Source organism: Stegodyphus dumicola, chromosome 2 (genome assembly GCF_044657685.1).
Source record: "Stegodyphus dumicola isolate Sdum_Otavi_A_Nest chromosome 2, ASM4465768v1".
Classification (NCBI taxonomy): domain Eukaryota; kingdom Metazoa; phylum Arthropoda; class Arachnida; order Araneae; family Eresidae; genus Stegodyphus; species Stegodyphus dumicola.
The window spans coordinates 96,663,912-96,688,192 of record NC_140769.1 but is presented as its reverse complement, the minus strand read 5'-3'; the positions used below and the strand labels follow the sequence as shown (position 1 = coordinate 96,688,192).

The 24,281-nt window shown below is 35.8% G+C and overlaps 1 protein-coding gene and 1 non-coding gene across 2 annotated transcripts in view; one reads left to right on the top strand and one right to left on the bottom strand.

The window, feature by feature from the left end:
* Positions 1-24,281, top strand: part of Elk (Eag-like K[+] channel) — a 933,814-nt gene that overhangs the window by 688,263 nt on the left and 221,270 nt on the right. The gene's annotated exons all lie outside the window — the stretch shown is intronic.
* Positions 3,190-3,262, bottom strand: TRNAT-UGU (transfer RNA threonine (anticodon UGU)). Its single transcript has one exon. It is a non-coding gene; the product is annotated as a tRNA-Thr (tRNA).

Below are 24,281 nucleotides of genomic sequence, written 5' to 3'. Positions count from 1 at the left end.
TTATAGCTCTTGGTGGATGGTCGTGATTGGAACTTTGAAATACTGTCCATTGCAATGGAAAACCTGCTGCCACTCCTTCGCGAGTATATGGCTCTTGACCTATGATAAAGTCTATTTTATTAACAATTGCGAATTGAACTGTCTGAGCGACCGCAGCCCTGGCTCGCTGCATATTGATTTGTAAAAATCTGATGGGTTCTTCGTTTGAGTTAAACACTGTGTTTGTCTGAACGTTTTGTGCTTGTTGACTTTCGCAATTACGTGGTGTATTGTTATTAATATTGGATGATGCTGCGGATGTAGGAAGTTGCTCGCTGGTATTCTGAGCATTCAGTTGCGTAGGCAGGGTGCCTGCAGTCGTGCATGGTTCCATGTCTATCGTTTGCGTCACGGCAGTTAATATACATTCTGTAGTTTTGCTTTGCAGTTTTTGACAATGTGCGGTCCGGCGCAGTAGGCACAGGAGTTCTTCTTACATGTACATTTATTCTGGGTATGCCGAAGCTGCTGGCACTTGTAGCAGTGACGGATGCCCAAGTACTCTGTGATTGCGTGTGCCTGCCAGCCTGTGTAAATTCGTCTTGCCCTAAGGGCTGCCGGGAGGATGGACGGTTGGCACTCCAAAACCCATTTGACTCGCCTTGGGTTCCGTTCTCGGAGTCTGAAGAGCGCTTTGATGCCTTTGAATGGGATTTCTGCCGTTGCAGCGATTTTCTCGATGAGTTCCTCGGGCATGATGTTGTCCGGGACGTTATGAACTGTGCAGCGTAGTTTCTTCTTTGCCGTCTTTGCAGATCAATCTCAAGGATGGCATTTTGTAATTTCTCTTCTAATTGATCTATCTCCTTAGTTGATTTGCAAAAGACCTCTAATTCTCCTTTCGATGTTAAGGAGATATGCTCCTACGCAATTTGTAGGCTGCTAATCGGGGCTTTTTCTTGGAGCTCCTTTCTGAGTTGTGCTTCTCTCTTCTTACCGGTAGGCTTTATTATTAAACTGGGCCTCTGTGTTAGTTTCACTACTTCTGCAAAAGAGCGTGGGGGTGGCTCCTGTATAACTGCTGATGTTGCTGCGTCAGAAACTGATGCACTCAGTGCAGGAAGATCGTTCTAAGTTGTAGAAATCTGTGTGCGTACTGCTTCGCAACAGACGAAGGTGGATGTTTTGACTCCAATTTCAATTGTCTCAGGCTTCAGTGTGTATTCCGGGCCTTCTAGAACTAGCCCTTGTAGAACTTCTAACGACTTTTGTATGCGTATCCTTACGTCGTTTGCCAAGAGGTACTTATTCCTTCTGGATGTCGCCGAGGCCTGTCTGATATCTTCTGCTAATGCTACGATTTTCAAAGCGTGCGTCCGATCTGAAGAAAGTAAGGCAAAAGGGTCTAGTATGCCATTGATAGGCGTATGGTCTTCTTCAGTCGGTGCAGTAGATTTTCGTTGCATGGCAAGAAGCACTATTCAATATTGCAACACTATTCAAAATTGATGTCACACAACACTGATTCTTAACATTCAAGAAAATGATAAGAGAGGTATGCAATTCTGTTTGAAAATGCAGTTGATTGCACAGTTCAGTAATAAAGGGAATATTATCAAGATAGCAAGCAGTACTGAAAAAAAATAGTTCAAAGTTCGGTACAGGATATTACTGTATTAAAGTTCCGTCAGTGTCACAGATAGGAGTAACTCAGTTAAGTGAGAAATATGTTACACTGTGGACTATTAAAAACCTGGTGTAAAAGCTGTCACAGTAAATAAAGAACTTGTTGCTTTGATGCAGATTCTAATGTGTGTGTGGCCTACACTATATTAAAATAACACTATCACTATAGCAGTACAGATAACAGAGACAAAGTGACACTGTAATTAGGGTAGGATGTGAGTAAGTAATTAAATTATATATATGCATATAAGTAATGATGCCCGTAAGAGTTAACACAGAGCAGGCAAATGCGTGTTTGACGCAAAAATGAATTGATGCTAATTAACGAAGTCTAATGCTAATTAAATGAACCTGATCCTAGTGGAGACATATTTAAACAGTAAAATAACTATAAAATCATAAGCAAGTAGTAACTATTGTTGTAATTATCTATGAGTCCAAAGTTCCTTGGAAAACCTTCTATTGGTTATTAATTAGCGTTATTAGGTAATTAAAAATGAGAATACTAAACTATTGAAGAAGTTATATGAACTCCTACCTTGAGCACTATAACTTCATCTGTTTTTCATCTGTGCAAAACATCATGGTAATCCAAAAGGCACAATAGCTGAAGAATAACACGCTAATCACACAGCTGCACTAATTACACTGTACGGAGAAACACTGGGAGCACTGAATAATATAAACATTGGTAGTTGAGGGGCGAATCTCTCAGGCACTTAATGTAGCTTACACTATTGAAGTAATCGGACAAACGTAAATTGATGTATGGAAATATGCAAATTCATTCACTATGCGCTGCATACATAGCTGTCACTCATCACGGAATTTACCAAGTCCGAAAAATTTCAGATAAAAATAATATCTTCTGAACTAATTGTCCAAATTTCACCAAATTTTGAAACTTATGTCGCTCTCTTAGTGACTAGAACAATGATGCTGGAATTGAAGACGTGACTTAATTATTTCCCGCGCAATCACTATGTTGAGTTACGACTAATCTTGCTTGTCCTATACCAGACAAAGCCCACGAAATTCTTTGTGGCAAGGAGGCAAGATTACGCCGGCCGCAGGCAAGAGCCTTGGCCACCATATAGGCAAGAGCCTTGGTCACCATATAGACAAGAGCCTTGGTCACCATATAGACAAGAGCCTTGGTCACCATATAGACAAGAGCCTTGGTCACTATATTGGTGACAGTGCGGCTTTGTTCAGTTCCGCTCCCAATTTTGAAGGCGAGCCCCCCGAGGACCAAGCACCAAAGCGTTTTATTACGGAGTACCTTTGCAAACCAATGCAATTAACTCGATAAGAGGGGAACCGGTACTTTCAACATGGTATATCTGTTGGCTAAAAGGCATGTCAACAGCACGCGGTGTTCCTAGGTGGTCACCTTCCCAAGAACTACCCGCGCCCGATGCTGCTTGATTTTGGTGATCAGACGGAAAAAACTGTTATTCATCACTTGCTGCTGAAGGGCGAGACAAAATCACTTCCTAGAAGGTAGCAAACAATCTTCTCAACAGCCGCCAGTGAGACTCGAACTCGCGACCGCTGGTTTACAAGACCAGTGCTCTAACCACTGAGCTATGGTAGCACAGCACCCCGTTGTGACGGATGCGAGAGTTTCTCACGCCTCTTCCGCTACCAACAGTATTTTTGAGAGAATTGTACACTCAAAGCATATTTAGAGTGTACCCATGCCGCATACATTTACAAACATCCGTGCCTTCTTTGGAATTTGAGCACGGGCCTTTCGGTCTGGCAGACAGAGTCACCATTATTCCGTTCGAGGTCCACGTAGGATTTATAAAATGCAGATCTCAGTTTTACATAATTGAGTGCAAAAAAAGAAATTTGCTGATGCGCAATTTTAGATATTTTTTGCATTCAGCATTTTTTAGTCCTCGAAAAGATACATTATCACGTAATTTTTAATTTTAAAATTGCAGACAAATACTTTATTAGAAAACTGATTCCTATGCAAAATTGTTATTCAGAAAGTAATATGCTACCAAAGAGGAGGGAATTATCATGAGAAGTTCGAAACACTTTTGTTTTTCTTTTATTGTTTCATTATGATGTAAACATTGAAAACAAGCTACGAACCATAAAATTATTTTCAGCTAATTAAAATGAAGATGCAAAAATCTAATTAACTAGATAACGCACCAAAAATTTAGTTTGGTCGTAAATGTCTCTTAATGTTTTTTTTAATAATATTTATTTTCTGCACTGCTTGTTTCAGAATGAAACTTTGGTATCATTTTATGTATTGTGTAACATAACATTTTTAAAACATATAAGAGACCTTTGAAAATAATGGCAATATTTCAAAGTATTAGCTGTTTTATAAGCTCCGTTGCGATATTTCAAGCGATCCGCTTGAAAAATGTTATTCTCAAATTTCGCTCTTATACGTTTTTGTTTTGATGCAGTACACCACGCATTGTCATATAAATATATTGCTGAGAAAGGCGTATAAATGTAAATAAATGTCAGCGATTTGAGGAAATGTTATCATTCTTTCTAACGAAATTTACATCAAAGATGCCATTTGGGAATAGGATATAAAAGTGTCATTTACAAGACAAATTCAATAATGTCTTCCTATTCTTTCATTGGAAAGCGGTTTGGCAGTCTTCAATTAGTCTGGAATCTTCGTCTGCGAAAAAATGTCTCTTACCTAAAACTCGCTTTCTTATTTCGCATTAAAACGTAAACGAATAAAAAGAATTTCCAGACTTCAATTAAAAACAAAAACGCTTTCTTTCGTGTTCGTTCATAAAACTTCATGAAGCTCATCTTCATTTCCTTCTACGAAATTTATTAAGAACAGAAAAAAGACAAGTTTCTACGCAAGCTTCTTTCTTAAAATTTTAATTTTCTCAGGCGAATTGTTTTGTGTATTTCCTGTTTATCCTTATTCATTTCCTTTGTCTGCTAGGAAAATTTTTTTTTCCCGTATTTCTAAAGCGGGGAAGAGAATTTAAGATATATTATTTCCTAAGTGAAATGACGAAACCGAAAACAAATTTTGAGAATTCCGCCCATGTAATCCTGTTCCATATAAACAACATCTGTTTTGTAAATATATTTGTTAAAAAATAAATAAGCATGATTCCTGTTGCTTCCCTACGAAGCTAATAGAGAGGCTGAGGTGTTTTAATACCTCATTTGTATTATATTAGAGTCTCTGCATTCAACTTTAATCATCGCTGCAATTGAAAGAAATGGAAAAACAACTAAATGAAGCAAAAAGGTCTTGCACATTTTTTTAAATTTATAGCAAAGCACATCTGTAAGTAATTTTCTTTCTCTAACAGCTCTTAATCACTTATATTTTCATAAAATAGTCATCTTTGTCCAAATTCTTGCAATTTTTATCTGTAATTTTACAATAAAATAGGGTTTCACAAAAATTTGTAGTTTTTCCTTTCATGAAGTGTTTCATATGTTCAGCATCTTAATCAAAGCTGTTAATCTTAATAACCAAAATTGTAAGTTTTCTATATTTTTTATCTCTAAATTAGCTTCCAAGCCTTTTAGAATAAATCAGTTGTTAGCAATGGCTGTTTATTTCTGTCATCATGTCTCACTTGCTTATGACCAGCTGTAATGCATGCATCAGAAGTTTTCTCGATTTTAGTGAGAGGTTTCTCGAGATAATGTGCCAAGACGTTCTCGAAATGATAAATGCTTCTAACATATACAGTAGAATAGCTGATTGATTAAATTCCTGTCATCCAAATGTTTACTTGTCCACTCAAGTTTCCTAAAATGCAAATAAAAATGAGAAAAACAACTTAGCTTTGTGATAATGAAATTGAATATGAGATATGGGCATGGATGACTAAAAATGATTTCATGAATGATAATTAAAAAAGACTTACGTTTAAATAAAAATGAACTAACGACTGGATGCCATTGCAGATGATTCTGATTTTGAAAATTTAAATGATGCTATGAGCGCATGACTAATTTATGATGAATGAGAAATAGGGGGAAATAAACGCGATTGCAATACGGTAATGATTCAGAGAGATCGAATATTGAATCCTTTGAGAAACATCTATTCAGTAGTTGGAGCTGCAGAAGACAGACTCAATGTCTGAAACGACTCCAGCCGCGGCAGAATGAAGAAGAATCTTTTCTTTGAAACAAAAACAGGTCAAGTTTGCTCATTTACTACTCGGCAATATGATTAACGAATTTTTAATTTATATGGTTTGAAATCTTTAATTATTGTAAACTGTGACTTAACGTTTGACAGATGTAAAGTGATTTATTACTAACTATATAAGCAAGTAAAAATATTTGAGAAAGGTGTAAAAAGGCTCTTTTATTTTAAACTCAAATAGATGAACGGAAGACACACTTACAATTCTGCCAGCATTTATGGCAAGAAGCTCAAATATAAATAACTAATAGCCAAAGGCTACACAGAGTAATTTACACGAAGGTTGGCTTTGAACTTCACCGGCGTAAATACAAACTGTCGGCAAAAATAATGCAAGCCGAAAACAGGAACTCTTAGCTTAGAATAGCAACCCTATTAACGTGACCTTCAAGAGGCAGAACATGCTGTGTTATAACAATTTCTAACCCTGAAGTAAATAAGCAAGAAATAATTTGCATTCTGGCTGGAAAACGGAAACAGAGATGTGGCAGTAAAGACTGAAAACATAACATAACTGGTTATGTAAATTAATAATGATAATAATAATATTTATTCTTAGCCTGCCTCGCCTCTCATTGGGCACTACAGGTCATTCGTTATTAATTAATTACAAAGCAAATTACATTTATAAATACAATTTGATGTTGGTTTTTCCAACTTACATTGAATAGTTATATTAGTGAAAACAAGTTTGAATAGGAATTTGAATATATATATGAAAAAGTGAGTTAATTACATATTTATATAAGGCATGCTGCCTTTTACATATTGTCAGGTTTTAACCTGGTATAACTTGTATGATGGTCTTGTTGTCATTGACGAAGCTGACAATCTGTCTTACTTCGTGGAGACCGTAGAAATCCGTTAGGTAACCTCGGAGACCTTTACTTTGGAGTAGGGCGGTGTTGGCTGGAGATCTAAGCGACTTGGTGAGTGGGCATGAAGTGATGTAATGGACGACATCTGCTGTGCTGGCGGGTGATCCACAACTGCACTTGACGTGTAAATGTAGAAACCTCTCTAAATATTGGGGGAACCTTCCATGATTGGAAAGGGCCTGAATCGTGTAGTGGTTCGAGTAAACTCTTGAGAGCCTGACGATCGGGAAGATTGCGAAGGTGTATCTTCCGGTGTCCCCTTGTTCCCATCTTTCTTGCCATTGTGACATGAAAGCCTCTTGGATGTGATGCTTGGCTGCTCTCGTGGAGATCGGAAGGGAGATATCTAAGTCTTGGCGAGATATGGCTGCCTTTGCGAGAGTGTCTGCCCGTTCGTTCCCTCTTGTCCCTTGATGACCTCTTACCCAGTGAAGGGTGACTTGCTTTGTATTACTCAGAGTAGAGACAAGCTCTTTTAGAGATTGAATATGCGCTGGAATCTTGCCTGTCTTATTCATACTCTGTAGGACGCTCATACTGTCTGTGTAGACAGAGATCTTGTTAAAATCTGAACTGCTTGCCCAGAGGGCTGCTTTCCTAAGTGCTAGGGATTCCGCTTGCAAAACTGTGTGGCATGATCGCTGACTCTGAAGTGATCTTGAAAGATTTCTTGACTATTGTGGAAAACTGCGAAAGCAGCGACTACTCTTGTGTCGTCTTTAGACCCGTCGGTAAAGATCTCTAAACCCTGATCGGACGGGGGATGTTTGTCCCATCGGAAGTCTCTGAGGAAGGCTGGATGTAGGGATGTTGTACTGAAGCATGGTTCTAAAAGTGCTTTCTGAGGAGGATGGAACCCTCTAATGTCGCTGATTCTTTGAAGTGCAGAAGTCTGTATATGACTCGCTCGAATTCCGTTTTGAGATCTAATGGGAGTGTGCCGGCTAGGATCTGGAGGGCGGCAGTGGAGGTGGTAGTAAAGGCTTTTGTAATCTTTAACAGGGCGATCCTCTGGATTTGTTGTAGTTTTTGTCTTTGTCTTACTGTGCCCTGCATCCATACGGGGCAGCCGTAGAGAATCATTCTTTCGACTCCCCTTAGGTACAGGTCTTTAATTAGTCTACCTTTTAAGTTCCATTTGGACTCTATTATTCGGTTTAAAATATTTATTATCTTGCAAGTCTTGTTCCTTATATCTGATAGGTGGGAAATCCACGTTAGTTTGCTATCCAATAGGAAGCCGAGGTATCTAAGAGTGCCGTGGTTCTTTAATGTTTGGCCGTGCCATTTTATCCTGGGGGGGACTGTTAATTATCTTGTTGCCCTTTGGAAAGATTATCATCTTAGTTTTACTTATGCTAAAATCTAGTTTATACTTTGAGCTCCACGCAGAAATGATGGAGAGAGCTTTCTCTGCTTTTCGTTCTATAATAAGTCTGTTACCCCCGTTAATTACTAAGATGAAGTCGTCAGCATAAGTTTGAAGACTTGCTGTGTCTTCCAAATCTAATTCTAAAGCCGTATTAGCCATGATATTCCACAGGTTCGGGCCGATGTTAGACCCCTGTGGCGCTCCTCTTTGGTAAGTGTGTGTGATGTGAACACCGTCTCTTTGGTAAGTTATAACTCTATCGTGAAGATAGCTGCTTAGTAGCCTGTAGATATTCTTGGGGCATTTGAGTCTTATTAATTGTTCCTTTAGACCTGGCCACCAGAGCCTGTTAAAGGCCGAGGTGGCGTCGAGAGCTATGACGCATGTGTGTAGCCCATTTGTTTTGTTCTTGTTGATGATCTTTTGCAGGTTCTCAAGGGCATCTATCGTGTTTTGACCTTTTCTAAATCCGTACTGTGCTTTGTGCAGTAGGTTGTTTGAGTCTAAGTGATGTACTAGACGCTGTGTCAGAAGCTTATCAAGAACTTTGCCCCAGGACGAGAGGAGGCAGATCAGCCTATAGGCGCTGGGTCTTTGGGGTTCTTTCCTTCCTTTTTGAAGAGAACTAACTCTGCATTTTTCCTTGCACGTGGAAAATATCCTGTATGAAAGCTGGCGTTGAAAACTTGGGTTAAAAGATCCTGATTGACTAGTCGCAATTCATCTACGAAGTATATGTGAAGCCTGTCCAACCCTGGCGCTTTGCCTCTGTGCTTTCTATTGCTTGTCTTATCTCTATATTCGTAAAGTCTACATCATGTGGAGTGTCTATGGGACTCGTTGCTTTCTGTCTTATTAGTCTGTGCGTCGGGAAAGTGGAAACTTAGAATTTCTTTTAATGTATCTTCGATGGTGGAAGTTAGGGTGCCGTCGCCCTTTTGGATGGCACTTAGTTGGAGGGGACCTAATCTTTTGCCCTTGGCAATATCATAATAAGTGCCAAAGGGGGATGTGATCTGTAGGCTTTGCCAAAATGCGTCCCATGAAGCTCTTTTTGCTTTGAAAATTAGTTTCTTATATTTAGCTTGTTCGATCTTATATTTAAGACGGAAATCTTTCCTTATTGAATCAGGAGCCCGGTGGTAACGGCGCCTTAGGGCTCGTACCTTCTTTCTTTGGATGTTTAATTCTTTTGTCCACCATGGATTGCTTCTGTGGTGTCGGATTTGGCCTACTTGCGATTTCTTTGTTGCATCGTATGTCTCCTGAATGAGGACGGTGGTGTCTTCTATTTGTCTATATCTTTTATATTTCTTAATCTGCTGTGGCTGTTATTTTGAAATTTACTTTTTATCGTGTGTCTGAATTCTAGCCAGTCCACCTGGGAGAGTTACATTTTAAGATTTAAGTTATGCTCTTCTTCTATATTTGTTATTTCGTAGGTTATATAATTATGATCACTTAGGTTTGCTTCTTCTATAACTTTCCAATTTATGATTGCTAATTGATTATGTCTTTTGAGGAGTGTCAGGTCGATCCAGGAAGTCCCTCTGGCTCCTGAGAATGTTGGGGGGCTTTTCGGATCGTTTAAGATACTCATGTCCGTGGTAGCCAAGAAATCACATACCTTGAGTCCTCTTGTATCTGGGTGATTTGGTCTCCATATTGGATGTTTAGAATTAAAGTCCCCGCTGATGATGATGGGGATGTCTGTTTGATTCGCTATTTCACTTTCTAATGTGCTGAGAATTGTATCTATGTCTTGTGAAGGCGGACAATAGACCGATATCATAATGAATGGGGTACTCCCCTCTATCCTAATTACACATATTGACTCGTTGCTGTACAGTTCTAATGCTGGGATTCTGCTATCTGTTAAGATGTTTGCTGCTTTTGCCCTATTTTTTGCGTAATACTTCCTATAGTGTAGTCGAAAACCACGTATTTGGTCATCTTTTGTGTAGGGCTCTTGAATGCATGCTATTTTTATGTAACTATTTGTTTCTAAGTAGTCTCTTAAGTATGTAGTCGCACCCCTTGAGTGCTGAAGATTTATCTGAATTGCTGTGAAATTACTCATAATTTATTCTTTGCTTATACCTTTGTAATTCCTTAATGAAGCATGCGCAATGTTTACTTCTACTATTGTGGTTTGTTTCCAGTCCTGTTTCGAATTTTGTATTAACATTGTGGCAGTTAATGCATCTAGGAGTTTGTCTGTTACACTCATTTTTGAAGTGCTCTTCCGATCCGCATCTTGTGCACCGAAGATGTGCTGTACAGTTTTTTGCTGAATGGTTATAGCCTAAGTATTTTGTGCATTGAGAAACTTGAATGAATTCCCTGACACTATTCCTGGTCCACTGTATATTAATTTTCTTAGTCTCCGTTATTGCTTTGAAGCTGGTCGGATCTATAGACGCTACCCAGTTATTACTGAATCTGCCTTTCATATGGAAAAGTATTGCTATCTCAGCGTTTTCTATCCCTGGATTTTGAGTTAAGATTTTCTCTTTTATGAAGTCCTTATCAAGGTCTTTGTCTACGTTGTATATTACTATCCTAGGATTGACTTTAATTGGTCGTTTAGTCTCTACAATCTCTTTTAACTTAGAGTTTTCTTTTATCGCATCTTCCAGAATGTCTAGTTCCGCTTTCTTGTCTACTTTTATCAGAACCCCTCCTTTTCTTACTTTTCTAACTGCTTTGACCCCGACTTTAAGGCGTGCTGGGTCTATGTTACTAACTACTTTTCCCCGTACCTCTTCTGATGTCATGTCAGATTTGGGATAAACTATCGTGACGTATTCTTGGGTGTTTTGTGCTCTCGTCTGTGATCTGGATCTCGATCTACCTCTTTGTGCCATGCTGGCATATGTGGACTTTGCTATACTTGTAACGCCAGTTATATAGTCTTCTATCCATTTTGTATTCCCTAATTGTCCTTCTAAGTTTGCTATCTGCATGTTTATTTTGGTAATTATATTAAGAACTTTAACAAAGTGCTCCTTTATCTTTTTTGTTACCTTTTTGTGTATGTCTGGGGAATTTAAGATTCCGTCTAACTCCGTCAAGTAACCTAAACTTTCTTGGACGCTAAAATGATCTTCGTCGAATGTAGACCCTCCTTCTACCTGCGTCTCTGTCTCTAATTCTGTGATATCCTGCTCTGTTTGTGGAGCTGCATCTGATGACGAGTTTTTTTCTCGGCTGTCTGGCCTTTTAGACCTACTTGACAGACCTCCCCTATCTTTGCTTTTATGTCTTATAGACTGCCCTTCGCTGTCCTGACTTTGATGCCTTTTTCGCTCCGTGTTTCGTGTTTTAGGCATACTCACTTTGTATCTGCACTGCACAAGTATCCTTGTAAAAATTATATGAATAGTTAAAAATAAACAAAGTTTTGAATAATTGCTGAAGTTAGCGTGCAATTAAAAAGTTATATTAAATGGCAACTATTATTTAAATTTCAAAGAATTAGTAAATCAACATTTTAACAGATTCAGAGGAACAATGGTATATTGCAATATAACTGTCTTATATAAAATTATAAGTTGAAATAATATGAAATCAGGCAGATGAAGAATAATTAAAATAATACAGGAGTATTAAAAATTAATAACTGACATACGTTTTGATTACAAATATTAAATACAACAAGTAAGTATAGGAAAATATTGAAAATACTAGATACAAATGTAATGTGTAAGCAACTTATCCTAATCTTTCAGGGTCTTTTCAAATGTTGTATAAGCAGGGTGTCTCAGTCCAACACTTCGAAAAAACGATGGGAAAAATCCATATTACATCCAAAGTAGGAATATTAGTCCAAATAAGAGAGAAATTAAAGTTTCAGGAGCTAAAATGTTGAATCCAATATGAAATTTAACGCACTGTTGTTGATGAATAAAACGTTTTCGGCAAAGTCTGGAAATTCCTGATAAAATCCAAAATAATTATCTGATCCTTTGGAAAATGGTACCAAAATGCTCCTCCCAAGAAGGGCTCTTGAAGAATCCAAAATATTCTAAATTACTTGAATATTTCCGCAGATAAGAAAATCTTATTGAGAGCAATAAAAATAGCCAGCCAACAGTTCAAGTTCCAACATAACCCTATCTATGTAAATTAAATAAAACTCATAATTTTTTATAAACATATTAGACATTTCAGTCTTTAAGACTGCGCCATGCTTATCTGAAATAACCTTTATAATGGCAACCTTATAAAATTATCAGTAGTTTTATTTGTACAAACTGTTGTAGGATATTTTCTTATTCGATAGTTTGGGATAATCGCTGTTTCATTGGTATTTGTTTTAAAAAATTTCTAAATTTCTAACGTTTCTTTTAATTTCTAACGTTTCTTTTAATTTCTAACCTTTATTTAATTTCTAATAAGTCTTAACAGTTACAGATATATGGCTATAGCTACAATCTAACTAGTTTCCGTATTTCACGATTTATCGCCCATACTAGCTAGAAAATATGTTTATTTGTTTCATATGTTTATTTGTCCCTCCTACTGTTTATAACATAATAGAAACCGGTATAGAATTTCTGCAACTGGCAGAGCCAAAACTATAGGTTACACCAAGAATATCAGCAAATCAGGGTGTATTTGCCTTAAAGTGCTCAGAAGTCGTCAAATGAATTATATATGTCACTAAACGCCGTCTCCAATATTGCTTTTTTGTTCTCTGTAACTCTTGAATAGATACTCCATTTTTAGCTGTAGGATTATATCTGCTTATCTTAATATTTCTTTAGCGCTTAGCGGACACAAGGGCAGAAAACGTATCGTAAGAGATTTCTACAGCAGTACAAACGTTCTGCTAGGTTGCTACTCCTCGAGGTTCTTTCATTACATATATCGACATTTCGTGCATCTTCGTTAAATTTTGATTTTTCAGTACGTGTAATTAAATTTACTTTCTTATGCAATGTCTAGGGTAAAACGAAAGAATAAAGCAAAAGAAAGGGCAGTTAAACTTAAATGCAGATTTAAGTTAAACTCGTAAAATATTAAAACTATCAAAAAGTATAATAATTTATTATAAATACACAGTAAGATAGAAATACTTTATAAACACGAGATACCTTTATAAAACATGAACATTGCAAATTATAAACGTGAAATTATTTTATTTAAATTAACTTTACGCATCTGTAACTGAGAGTCATTAAATATTACGAAATAGATATATTTCAAGGCGTTTTGTTTATGCAAGAAAGCTTTAAAGATAATATAGATTTAGAAGCTCTACTGCGAACTTGATGATAAACTCGCTTTAATGTTACTTTGAGTTTCCTCCTGCAGCTGACGCTGAATTTATTCCGAAATTAGTTTCTCTACGCCGTGGAAAGTAAACATCAATCCCCATTCTACCGAAGAAATTGCCGAGCTGTGAGAGCTAACAGCTTGAGTGCTGGTTTTAAAAGCTAAATCTGTAACGATTATGTTCTTGAACGATCTTGCAATAGCATCATCGCCCTAGCAGTGGCTTAGCCTCTTGCAGGAGCCCTTTCAGTGAGTTGAAGCTATGTGTGCTTATTGATCCTTACGATGCCTGAAAGTTGTTCTTTTTTCGTTTTGTTTTAACTGAGGCAGTTCTGCAATGAGCCATAAAAGAATTTGCATTTTAGAACAATAGGTTTCTGCAAACAAAAGCTTGCAAGATCGAGCAGGACTTAATGATTAAACTTTTCTTTTTCCGTTTAAGAATTTTTTTTTCAAATTTAACACTGTAAAAATTTTTAAACATTAGGAACGTAAATAAACAAACGACATATATTGGGATTCTATCACTAATTGAATTTAAGTAATTACAGCTTTCCTAAAATGATTCAGAAACACTTGTAAATCTTGACAATAACATTCTGAAAAGTGAGCCTGTATTGGTAATTGTAATGGTGGTTAATAGCTTAATAAAATACCTTAATAATGGTTTTTCTGCTTTTTGAGTATAAGCATTGCTTGCTGATTCTCCAGTTTATGGATGGCAGGATTGCCAAGGATGAAAATTATCGAAATATAAAACTATATTTTTTAAACTAAAAATGTATATCGAATCTCTAAATAAGACATCAGATATCCTTTACGAAAGTTAAACAAAATTCTGCATCAATACAAATATACATGAAATGAATTAAAATTAAATTTAATCTCACTAGAGCTATAACAAGGCGGAAGTGTGAATCACGTGCGTTTTGAATGTAAATTAAAAGCATATCGTTCATGAATGAGCTAAATATACCTCTAGTTTCCTGTTTCTCTGGAATATCTCAAAATAATATGTTATATAATGCACAGCTTCCTGATTCCTTTGCTTTCTTTTTGTGCCCGTGGCCTTATGTCGTCTTTTCAGAAACATTGAATTTACATACACCGAAGGCTTTCATAAACTCAAAAGAGAAGCCTGCTACCAACGTTTCAAACCCTAAGTGTGCTACAATGCTCTGGCAATGAAGTGATTATGTAGAGTAAATATTAAACTCATCTGTAAAAAGCCGTGTTCACACTGACTTGTGGAAATTGAAACGTACTTCATTGCGTTTGGAGAAGACAATTAAAAATTCATAAGATATAATAAGCTCCTCTTTTCTGAAAGTTATTCTCAAAAACTCTCCAAGGGTTGCCTATAGAGATGACCAGACATTTTAATAAAATTTTATAATTTATCTTTTATTAAAATTTGAAGCTGGATTATTTGTCTACATTTTAAGATCCAGCATCTTGGCTCAGAAAGAAGTAAACTCATGTTTTATACACGAAACATTTATTTACATTATTACTACTCATAACCAATCATTATATTAGTTTGGTATAGTAAACGAGCTATCAAAGTATTTTTAAGAGAACAATTTTAGTGAACATTCGTATCTGTTATTTCTAAATCAAGACAGCACAGCTGTTTGTAAGTAAGTCATGTTACTGTAGAGAGAGCTCTTGAAATAACTGAGTGCTAAATAAATAGTGTGAATTATTTTTAGTATTGTAAAATCGGGATAAATTACTTGAAGCTTTCCTGTTTAATTTCCTCAGGTAGATACGTTTTGTTCTACCATTTGTCACTTGCTAGTTAATTCGAAACATTATACTAGTAGAAATTGAAATATTTGTGATCACATTATGCATTTATGTAATTTGTTACTTCTCCGATCAAATTAATATTTTTTGAAAGCTAGATCTCTGAAAGGTGCTAAATTTATATACAGCAGGGTTCTATCTCAGTTTTCAGAATTCCATAGTGAACACTGTTACCTAGTAAAATGGCGCCTGACAGATTTTTTATTATTTCGTCATAGGGCAAAAAGTACTGCAGTTATATTGATGAAAGTGATGTCAAAATAAGCAGAAAAAATTTTTAAATGAGCCAAAGTTTGGAAAATCACTTTTCTTTTTGAGATTTTAAGGTTATGAGACCCCTTAAGAAACGGAAAACTGCAGCAAAAGTAGCTAACAGGTTGTTGAAATTACGTAACCCAAAGCAGTGAAAATACTTAAATTTAAGCTTAAATAAATAAATAAAATAAAAATTTATATATTAATATAAATGTGAATCATAGATAATTATCAAGCATAATAAACCTAAAATTTATGTATGAATTTACAACATGTCCTTACAGTATACTGTATTCTATTTTCAGATTTATTTATTAGTTTGAATGCAGTATAAAAATAAAAATAAATTTTTTTTTGTGGAGAGAACGACATTCTGACACGCGATGAAACGGAGTGAAAGAGAAATAAATGGTGGAAACTATTTACATATATCAGTCATTCTACATGCATCTCGCTGCAAAATTTATTATTAAAAATATTATGTAAGTGTATGTAATGAAAAATATATTTTACCGTGATGATGACAGGTAATGTTATAGATGTATAAGTTCGTGCATAAAGATATAGCCGCAGTCGTGACAGGTTTAACGCTTTTTTATATCTTGTTGAATAAATGTTCGTGAAATACTACACCCACAGGTTATTTTTGCATGTTTTGTTTTGTTGAAATATATGCGTAGCAAAAACGTGAAACACAAAACGAAGTTTCAGCAACATAAGAAAGCAAAAGAAGACACACAAAGACGCCCAATGTGAAAGTAAGGTTAAGGAAAGTACTGTCGTGGGTTTTACTTGAATATTGATTAATTAAATTTATATTTTGAATATTGAATATTATATATTTGAATATTGATAAATTAAATATTTGGTTCTCAGATTTATGTATTTACTACTCGGCTGAAAATTTATGTAAGCCATCCTAATCAAGGTTGTGTAAAAATCACACGACAAGGATTAATCTGAAAATTACAGAGTTTATGCAGGTTCATTGTAAGCAGGTTAATCTTTTTAGAATAGAAAGAGGAAGCAGAACCAGAAAGTAGACGTAAGGATCTACTGCAAATTAAAGTTGTGATTTTATCTTATTTTTTCTCTTATTTATTGCTTTGCCACTTTTGAATTCATCAAATTCCTTCATTGTTTCATATTGTGAATGAATGCTATTTGAACTATCGACAGATGCATGACAATTCGTGCATAAAGATGTAGCCGCAATCATGACCGATTTAACACTTTTTTATATCCTGTTGAATAAATATTCCTGAAATAGGCAACACAAAATTCTGATGAACTTAACTTCCGTTATTCACATTCTTTTCCATTATTTTAATATAAATTAAAGTATTTGTAATATATGTACATATATATACTTAAAGACATAAATTATTTATAAAAAACATTTTGCAATGAAATAATTTTAAAAAAAACTGCAGTTACACACTCAGGTGGTGATTAGCACACATAGTTGCCCATGGATTAAATCATTTACAAGCGTATTAAACTTCCCCTAGCATATGCATTAAAATCAAATCTTGTACTCCTTAATCTTAGGTCTGATTAACTCCTAATTTAAGTCTGATGCTTTTACTCAGGTGTAATCTTTACGAAAAAATTATTAATAAAATCTTTTGAAACTTGTGATTCTTCACTTTAATAAATAAAATAAAAATTTATATATTAATATAAATGTGAATCATAGATAATTATCAAGCATAATAAACCTAAAATTTATGTATGAATTTACAACATGTCCTTACAGTATACTGTATTCTATTTTCAGATTTATTTATTAGTTTGAATGCAGTATAAAAATAAAAATAAAATTTTTTTGTGGAGAGAACGACATTCTGACACGCGATGAAACGGAGTGAAAGAGAAATAAATGGTGGAAACTATTTACATATATCAGTCATTCTACATGCATCTCGCTGCAAAATCGCTGCAAAATCACAAAAATCAAATTTTGAACTCAATTTTGTTACCTGCAGCCAGATGTAAATGTCAGCTGTAAGCTCTGTTGTATTTCATTTTCAATGACAGTTTTGAAGTCGCTGCCACCATATTGTATATTTTAAATCGCTTATCTTCTATATGGTTCAGTATTTTAATCAGGAAAATTGAAACATTTACATTCCGTTCAACATCTCTCTAACTATAGCTTTAAGAGCAACGTCTTTAATCTACACTTGAACTATATATCTGAATTGTATTTATATACAGTTTTACATAATTAAATAAATTTCATCACTTTTAAGACCCAAATAACTTGAGTGATTATGTAATTTCATATAGTGTATGCTTAAGTCTCTAAAATATGTTGCCATTTGGTATATGACAGTATTCAGCAGATAATTCAATTTGCATTCCAAGTATCTTAACCTAAATTTCCATAAATTCTGTCATTTAAAAGTATTAAAAATGATTTTAGTAACAATCGTAGAATAAATACTAGTCACGATGATACTTACATATTGAAAACATCATTCATTGTATCCCAATTTGTTAACTCAACATGACTATTTGACGCTACAGAATTATATAATATTTCTAATAAAACATTTACGTTCTTTCTCCTAAACATAAAAAGGCGCAGTGATATTAAAAATAAAATGTCCCGAATGTTTGGGTTTCCGGCACATAGATTTGAAAATGTTTTAAAATAACTTTAATATTAAGTTGCATGAGGAGTGTATTTATCAAAAATAACCAGCGTTTCCAGCAGCTTAATGAGAGTGTTTCAAGCTTTTCTCCCACTTTCCGTGAGACGTATATCAAAAGGGTTTAAAAGTATATTTAAACCATCATAAGGAAAGAAAAAAGAAGTAGATTTTGTTTTTATTTTAATGACTATGTTATTCAAATGGCCGTGTACCTGGAATTTTATTCCTTCACCGAGAATGGCCGAAAACCATCAGTTATTTAGCTGTCTCATCACCGAAAACTTTGACCAGGGTTCACCATAGCAGGCGACCGAATTGGATGTCGCTGGTTTGATAAGGAACGCCTTGAGAAACAGATTCGAGAGTCCTCTATCCTTTTTCCTATCATCAATTTCTCAAGGAAATCTCGGCTAAGACATCAGTGCGCTCCTTCATGCCGCAAACACATGGCAATCATTCCTGTCTTCTAACCCTGGTACAAGGCTATGGCAACTGGCTTCTTTAACACCATGCCAAATTGTTGCATTTAATGAATATAATCATCTAATAATCATTTTATATGTCCAGACGTTCAATCATTTCTATTAAATTAATTACAGCATCTTAATGCAAATTATTTAGAACAACATACAATATATCAATAGACTGGTAAAATATAAAATTTTAATTTGATGTATTTCATGTTCCTGTAAAACTTGGCATGCTCTAGTATAGTCAATTACGGAAACACAACAAATAAAACAGGCTAAGAAGCTTTAAATATACTATTCTAAAGTAAGAGAAGTTTCGTATCGGTGTTTCTTTTAATTCTCTTATGTTCATCACTTTTTAAAATAAACTTGATTTATTTTTTTCAAAATATCGATTAAAATGTTTCTAAAGATTGCTATAATCTAGTGTAGGGTAGTACTTGCTCACTAACGTAATCAAACGAACTTGCTACTGATTTACATATTAGAAGTGAACAGCAGCTAATTTTCGCAAGAAATTCATCCATGGAGTTTCCCTCCCTCTGGAAGATAGCTTTCGAGTATTTTGTCATAATCGTTCTACTAATCAGGAATAACAAGCAATATATAAATGAAATTTTGGCAACTGAACTGGATTTCATTCGAATCCCTAAATGAATTTATTTCACAATAAGAGTATTGTTCTTTTAAAGCAAGAAATTAAACAAGTGTTAGTCTATTATTCAAGCTTCTATTCATTGATTTAATTGAATTTGAGTAAAATACAGCCCGCTTTCCATTTTCAGTTTTATTTTTACATATTAATTTTCTTTAGGAAACATTTATTGTTGAGGGAAAATCCCGTTGGCTGCAAACCCACCGGGGGCCCAGTAGTAAAGACCGCTGACTATTAGTAATTCGACCTGGTTTGAGTTCGATCCCAGGCGGATGCGCTGGCTGCATAGTTGGTTTTCCTTGTTTCTTCCCATTTGTAAAGGGAATACGAGTCAGGTCTCCACAGAAATTCCTCCGTGAAGCATCCCTCCTCTTACGCAGATAGCCATCGACGGTTTTACCATATTCAGATAACCTAATATTTTGACTATGATTTAAAAGAGTCCTATTCTTTGTCTAATTCTAAAATACTTCACCTTAAAGTGTAAGGATTTATGTTATTCTAACCAATTATTTTTAATTTGACTTTCCTTTCCCTCCTGATTTCAGTTTCCTGCCGGAATGTAAATTTGTATGACGTAGTATTCAAATTTTAAAAGAGTTTCTGAAGCAGTATTTAAGCTGCGTTTCAAGCGTTCACAAAAGAGTAGTAGCGAACTTAGTTCCGAGTTTATGTGTATTTGAATTTAGCTCTCTAGGCGATGTTAGACACCTTTTAGTTTATTCTGATAGTACTCTACTCGGCTTTGCTGTGTGCAGCCGATTTAGCGTTAGTTAAGCTAAGGAGTCAGTCATTAGATATCTTAATTTACTAGTGATTTGTTACGTTTTTATTTTCTGTTAATTTACGTAGCCACGAGTGGTGGTAATTTGTGAGCACAAAATGCCTGCATCTGTTTTAATTTAGTTTAAATAAAAGAGTTATTTAAACCTTTCTTCTGCAGTCTTTATTCTTCAAGACATAGCGAGAATTCGCTACTTCTTCTTCTACATAGAGTCCAAGTCGTATGCTACCTGAGAGAACACGGAGACTCTATATAAGTACAATTTTTGAGAATTATTCGTTTTAGATTTTGGAACATTAAAATCTTAAAGTCGGGGATTCTAATGCTGCCGTCAAATTTTTTAATTTATTTTCTAAGTTTTAATACATTTTTAATGCATTTTACTGCTTAACGCTTAATCATAAAGTGAGCAGCTCGTTAATCAATAAATTAAGTAGTATATACGTGTCATGCACATACTCTATGCTACCGACCAAACCTGCCGGAAGAACAGACTTATAGCTGAAAGCCAACGACTTATAGCGGAAAGGAGAGAGAAGAAAATCTGGCAACGAAAAGAAGAAGCGTGCTTGATGCGAGAAGGACGGCATGCTCGTGTGAAAAAAACAGTTTATCTGAAAGGAGAGGGGGAAATCTGGCAACGAGAAGAAGAAACGTGCTTGATGCGAGAAGAACGGCATGCTCGTGAGAAAAAATTTGAAATTAGTTTGACTGTATTCCGAGAGAAAAGTCCTTTCTTTTTTTGTTAAGAGCTGAGAGATGCAATGTATTACTGGTGCGTTTGATGTAAATGTGAATAAAAGCAATACTTTGTGAAAAGTTAAACTGTATTTACAAAATTAAAATATAGCTCATGTTATTGTTAAACCTGCATAAGTGTCCCAGTTTATTTCCTGCAAATAGAGTTGACTAATAACATTCATAAGTGGATAGAAAAGAACCGACAAAGATGACATGATCAAAGGATTCGATTGTATGACAGTGGTGGCAGCTGGTCGGATGTATATTTGTCGACTCGGAAAAAGCTCAAGTGAATTAATTCCTTACGAATGCTGCGAAGCTTATTAAGTGGAATAGTTATCTTCTACCAGGTTCTCTCGTTAAGTGATTTATTTATGTTTTTGTGTTTATGAAAAATTTGCTGTTAATGTAAAGGTACACTTGAACAAGTATTTTATAAGACAAAAATTATCAGTGTTATTATCATATGAGACTTGAATTACCTTGCAAGTGCATTTATCTTTTATTATATGAGTGAATGATCATTAATTTAAGTAATGATTGTGTTTTATTTGTGAGATATGATTGCATTAATTTTCAAATGCTTATATATAAACATACATGTTTTTTTTTTATTTATTGAGTATTTGGATGTTGTGCATATTTAATGCAGGTACTAAATGTTTATGATTCAACAGCAGTTAAGGATTTAACTTAATATACAATTTTATGTAAGGAAATTTAGTTTTAATTTTCTGTTATTTTAATTAAGTTGAACATAAAGTCGCATAATGACATTTTTGGCCAAATCTAGAAAGGCTGATCTAGTCGCCCTTGCACAAGAGTTTGGTGTTGAAGTGTTGCCTACATTTAGGATTTTGGACTTGAGGGAAAAGATTCTTGCTAGTGAAAGCTATGAGGAGCAAGTAGCAAAGGATCTTCTGAGTGTTATCATTACAGATAGGGAGGCAGAGGAGAGGATTGCCATTGAGAAGTATAAGGTAGATTGCCAGGCTCGTTACTCGAATAGGAATACTACACCCGAACGGGGGGAGAATGGGAAGGAAAGATCAGTAGAAGAGTTAACGAGGACAATCAGATTATTGACAGTAAAGGTTCCATGTAAAGCAGATGGCTGGGACTATTTTCTCTCCAGTTTAGAAAGAGCTTATGTCAATGAAAGTGTCCCTGATGAGTATAAGGCCAAAATTCTGATTTACCTTTTGGGAGATAAAGCGGCAAATTTATTAACATGATAAGCGAGGATAAGTATGGGAATTATGAGGAAATAAAGGAAACTGTGTTGAAAGAATTTAAACCTTCACCTCAGGTGTGCCTGGAGAATTTCAGAAAGGCAAGACGAAGTTCAGAAGAGACCTTTGGCCACTTTTCTACTAGAGTTACTGCCACGTGGGAAAATTATGTGAAATCAAGGGGGGTGACAGACTTTGAAGGTCTTAATCAGTTGGTGGTAGCGGACAAAATCTACCAGACCCTTGATACGGAAACTGCAGTACACATAGGTATAAGGCAGGGAGACTCGTGGTTCAAGCCAAGAGAGCTTGGAAAGGAGTGTGACATATTCTTTGCGGCCGGCTAAAGGGAAGTCCTACAACGTACGTAGGGAAGCTTGTGAAACTAAGATTTTAAATTAGGCAGTAGGTGAGAAACCTAAGGTCGAAGAAAGACGAGGCAGTCGGCATACGTCAGAAACCATAGGGAAAACCACAGGGAACGTTAAAGGTTTAACATGTTTTGTATGTGGTTCAGCTTCACATTTTAAAAGGCACTGTCCTCAGATTAAAGGTTCTAGGCAGTATAACAGAAATGAGGAAAAGGATAAAGCCAGGGTAAACTGGGTAAAGAAAGATCAGGATAATGATATCCTAGAGGACAAAGTTGTGGTAGCTCGTGTGGATCCTTTGAGGAAGTCAGGGGATGTAAACGACTATAAGCTGTGTGAGTTGACAAGGGTTCCTACTAGTGTAAATGGAACAATAGGAAAGGCCCTCGTTGATTCAGGAACAGAAATTAGGGTGGTTAAGAAAGAGTTAACTAAAAGTCTCCAACTGAAGGAAGGATCTAGTATATATTTGAAAGGTATATTTGGTCCAGCTGTTAAATGCCCTTTGGTAAGCATTCCACTGAGTATTACTGTAGGAGAAAGTGCCAAAGTTACACATCAAGAGATTTTGTGTGCAGTTGCAGAATCGCTGGCAGAGGATGTGTTGCTTCCTCCGGAAGTATTCACCATGTTAGGAGATCGGTTATATGACACAGGTGAAGGAGTGGAAAACTTACCTGAAGAAACCACAAACATCCCAGAGGTTAGGAGAACGGAAAAGTCTGTGAAGTTAAACACAGGGAAACTAGAAGGAAACGCTAGTATGGGAAGGAATCTCAATGAGAAAGGGAAGGTGGAATCAAGTGAAAGCCAAGAACCTCAGCCAGGAAGACTATGTACAGCGGATGTATTTAGAAGAGAGCAGGAGACTTGTTAATCTCTGGTAGGAGCATGGGAGAATGCTCAGAAAGGAAAGGGGAATTATTATACAGTGGATAACTTTCTCTTTCATAAGGACAAAATTCTTGGAGAAAGTGTGGGGCAATTAGTTGTACCTAAGAGTCGAAGGGAGGAAGTCTTGCAGTTAGCACATTGACCGGTGTTTAGTGGCCATATGGGGGTAAAGAAAACTATGGAGAGAATTAGATACTCTTTTTATTGGGAAGGTCTGAGGTTAGACGTTCAGAAATTTTACGAGGCATGTAAAGACTGCCAGTTTACTAGACCAATTAAAACTGTTGATAGGACACCAATCACCTCAGTAACGAGGCCAGATTTGCCCTTCCAAATTGTAAACATTAATGTGATAGGTCCGATTGATCCTCCCAGTTCTAAGGGTCATAAGTATATATTATGCTTAGTTGATCAGCATACCAGATGGGCAGAAGCAATACCTCTAACTAGCCTCTCCGCCAAGTCGACTTGTGAAGAGTTATTACATATTTTTTCAAGAACGGGTATTCCAAATGTAATTGCATGTGACAATGGAACAAATTTTAAAGCAGATTTGACTCAAGAATTTGAGAGACGAATAGGGGCCAGTCCTAAGTTTTCGACCCCTGGATATCCTTAAGCTAATGGATTAGTTGAACGGTTTAATGGTACTTTAAAAAGAATGTTGCGTCATGTCATCAGAGAAGAAGGTAGATCGTGGCATTTGCAAATTCTTTATGTATTGTGTGTGGGCCTATAGAGAAGTACCCAACTCAACAACTGGGGTGGCTCCATTTCAACTCATGTACGGCAGGACACCTCAGGGACCTCTGTCGATATTAAAATCATCATGGACAGGGAAACTTGAAAATTTACAATTAGATGCAACTCCTCTTTATACAGATTTACAAAATCTAAAGGCTATGTTTGAGAAGGCAGCGGAGCAGGCAAAGCTCACAGCTAAAATTCAACAAGAGAGGACAGCACACTATCATAATTTAAGGGCTACCATAAAAACATTTAAGGTGGGAGATAAGGTGATAGTCTTGATTCCCG